Raw genomic sequence first — 3,960 nt, 5'->3', positions numbered from 1 at the left:
GGGAGAAGGAAGGAGGGGGGCGCCGCCCCCTCCCCTTGTCCAATTCGGACTAGGGCAAGGGGGCGCGCACCACCTCCTGGACAACCCTCTCTCTGCTCCACTAAGGCCCATGAGGCCCAATAGCTTCCGGGGGGGGGGGGGGTTCAGGTAACCCCCGGTACTCCGGTTTTATCCGAAACTTCTCCAGAATACTTCCGGTATCCGAACATAGCCATTCAATATATCAATCTTTATGTCTCGACCATTTCGAGACTCCTCGTCATGTCCGTGATCACATCCGGGACTACGAACAATATTCGGTACATCAAATCACATAAACTCATAATACCAATCGTCATCGAACGTTAAGCGTGCGGACCCTACGGGTCCGAGAACTATGTAGACATGAACAAGACACGTCTTTGGTAAATAACCAATAGAGGAACATGGATGCTCATATTGGTTCCTACATATTCTACGAAGATCTTTATCGGTCAAACCGCATAACGACATACGTTGTTCCCTTTGTCATCGGTATGTTACTTGTCCGAGATTCAATCGTCGGTATCATCATACCTAGTTCAATCTCGTTACCGGCAAGTCTCTTTACTCGTTCCGTAATACTTCATCCCGCAACTAACTCATTATTCACAATGCTTGCAAGGATTATAGTGATGAGTATTACCAAGAGGGCCCAGAGATACCTCTCCGAAACACGGAGTGACAAATCCTATCGATTTATGCCAACCCAACAAACACCTTCGGAGACACCTGTAGAGCACCTTTATAATCACCCATTTACATTGTGACGTTTGGTAGCACACAAAGTGTTCCTCCGGTATTCGGGAGTTGCATAATCTCATAGTCTCAGGAACTTGTATAAGTCATGAAGAAAGCAGTAGCAATGAAACAGACATGATCATAATGCTAAGCCAACGAATGGGTCATGTCCATCACATCATTCTCCTAATGATGTAATCTCGTTCATCAAATGACAACACATGTCTATGGTTAGGAAACATAACCATCTTTGATTAACGAGCTAGTCAAGTAGAGGCATACTAGGGACTATATGTTTTGTCTATGCATTCACACATGTACTAAGTTTCCGGTTAATACAATTCTAGCATGAATAATAAACATTTATCATGAATTAAGGAAATAAATAATAACTTTATTATTGCCTCTAGGCATATTTCCTTCAGCCTATGTTCAGGATCGTTGCCTTAGATGTCATCATAATTATGTGTTTTTTTATCAATTGCTCGGCACTAATTTGTTCACCCACCATAATATATGCTATCTTGAGAGAAGCCACTAGTGAAACCTATGACCCCTATCTTTTCCATCATATTGAATCTCGTTTACATCTTGCTAGTTTCCGATCTATTATTTTGCAATCTTTACTTTCCAATCTATAAACCAAAAATACCAAAAATATTTACTTCACCGTTTATCTATGTTTATCAGATCTCACTTTTGCGAGTGACTGTGAAGGGATTGACAACCCCTTTAGCACGTTGGTTGCAAGTTCTTGATTATTTGTGCAGGTATTCGGTGACTTGTGCGTCGTCTTCTACTGGATTGATACCTTGGTTCTCAAAACTGAGGGGAATACTTACGCTACTTTGCTGCTTCACCCTTTCCTCTTCAAGGGAAAACCTACGCAAGCTCAAGAGGTAGCATGGACACAACTGATAAGCATTGTACATCCTGTGAAGCATTCAAATATAAGAAGTGAACAAAAGATTACTGTTTGCCTGAAATACACACTACTAGGGAAAAGCCTAGCAGTAGCACGGGTTTTGGGTGTATTAGTAGCATGGGCACCCGCGCTACTGATACGGCGCCACAGCTAACTTGTAGCTGTAGCGCGTGTATAACCCTCGCTACTGCTACTTTTGATAGTAGTAGCGTGGTTGACGCCCGCACTACTACTACTTATCTATAGCATGGGTCAAGGCCCCGCGCTACTACTAACTAATTGGGAATTAAAAAAATAAATAAATTCCATCCATGGTTGCTACTGCTGGGCGTCATCGTCCTCTCCAACCATGGTTGTTGCTGGTCCTGGAGGGGATGAAGTTGTCCATGGTGATGGTGGCTCCCAATCCAACTCATTCCCGCACCTCTCATCTACTGCTGCTACAAAAGAAGAGAAAATTATTTGAATGAGGAAGAGAGGGATAGAGAGGAGTAGGAGGAGGAACTCACTGGTGACCGCCGAAGTTGGAGGCGACGCTCAAAACCTAGATGAAGTTGCGCGTGCTCGTCCTGCTGCTGCCGTCGCTCCTCCTCCTTGTCGTCCTCCCCCGCATCGGAATCTGCAGAGCCCGTCAAACACGCAAGCCAGTCAGCGACCCCGGCGCCGAAACAGAGGACGCGATGCGCGCATCGCGTGGTGGGAGATGAGTCTGCGTCGCGCGTCGCTGGAAGCAAAGCTCTCACCGCCACCATCCTTGGCCAGCTCCGCGGAGCCCCCGTTGGCCGCCCTCCGTGCCGGACCCGGCGGCCCCGGCAGCGGCAACCTCCTCCTCCTAGACATGGCCATCGTCCGCGTCGGGATACGTTGAGGGAGAGGAGGTCACCGAATTTGGGAATGAGTGGGAGGAGAAGGGGAATGGGAGAGAGGGGGAGAGTGAGGGAGAGAGGAGGGATTCGGCCGAGGATATGGGGACTTCACCTTCCTCGTACTTAGTAGTAGCGAGGGGTATAAAACCGCGCTACTACTATCAACTTAGTAGTAGCGCGGGTTTATACCCCTCGCTACTACTATGGCATGTCCCGGGGGGCACGGTAGAGACCGCTTAGTAGTAGCGAGGGTTAAAACCCCACGCTACTACTATCAACTTATTAGTAGCGAGGGGTAAAAACACGCGCTACTAGTAAGTAGCAATAGCGAGGGTTATAAACCCTCGCTACTAGTAAGCATCTGCCTATAAGCTTTTCCCTAGTATATCTAAACACTGTGTGTGACTTACGCGCAACTGGTTTAGCTTCTGGTAAAAAAAGGGGTTGTAGGGCCCTTTGATTTTATTTTTATTTTTGCGAAAAACTTCCAATCTATTCATCTTCAATCATGGCAGTACAACGAACACCAGAAGTAAAAATTACATCCAGATCCGTAGACCACCTAGCGACGACTACAAGCACTGAAGCGAGCCGAAGGCGCCCCGCCGTCATCACCCTTCCATCGCCGAAGTCGGGCACAACTTGTTGTAGTAGACAGTCAGGAAGTCGTCGTGCTAAGGCCCCATAGGACCAGTGCACCAGAACAGCAACCGCCGCCGAAGAAGAATAACGTAGGCTGGAAGGATTCAACCCGAAGACACACGAACGCAGACGAACAACGACGAGATCCGAGCAAATCCACCAAAGATAGATCCGCCGGAGACACACCTCCACACGCCCACCAACGATGCTAGATGCACCGCCGGAACGGGGGCTAGGCGGGGAGACCTTTATTCCATCTTCAGGGAGCCGCCGCCGTCTCGCCTTCCTGAGCATGACACAAACCCTAACAAGACAGGAAAAAACGACTGAAAACGGAGCCCTCCCGCCGGCCCTTGGCAGGATCCACTGCGCCCTCATAGCCCTAGGGCCACCGGAGACGAGACGGACCTGCGGCGGCGCCGGCGAGAGGCAGAAACCCTAGCTTTATTTATTGGAGGAGGAGGAGCGACTTTTTGTCTATTGTGTAGTCGCTGCTATTGGCAGTCCAACTACAAACAACCAATTAAACAGCCCGTGTCACAACAAACCGGCAAATTCTAGTAATAAAATGACACAAGCCAAGCACAATGACACAAATCAAGCCTAGTGCAGCTACAAACACACACAGGAAAACAACAGCAACGGACAACCTGGGCCACGGTAGAGGAAGATTGCACACAGAGATCAAACAAACAACACCCGATGGCCGACGACAGTCGACTGAGCACTAGTCTTCTGCCTGTCCGTCCTATATGCCGCTCTTCTCCG

Source organism: Triticum dicoccoides, chromosome 5B (genome assembly GCF_002162155.2).
Source record: "Triticum dicoccoides isolate Atlit2015 ecotype Zavitan chromosome 5B, WEW_v2.0, whole genome shotgun sequence".
Lineage (NCBI taxonomy): Eukaryota > Viridiplantae > Streptophyta > Magnoliopsida > Poales > Poaceae > Triticum > Triticum dicoccoides.
The sequence above is the reverse complement of the archived record's forward strand: the minus strand, read 5'-3'. Positions refer to the sequence as shown.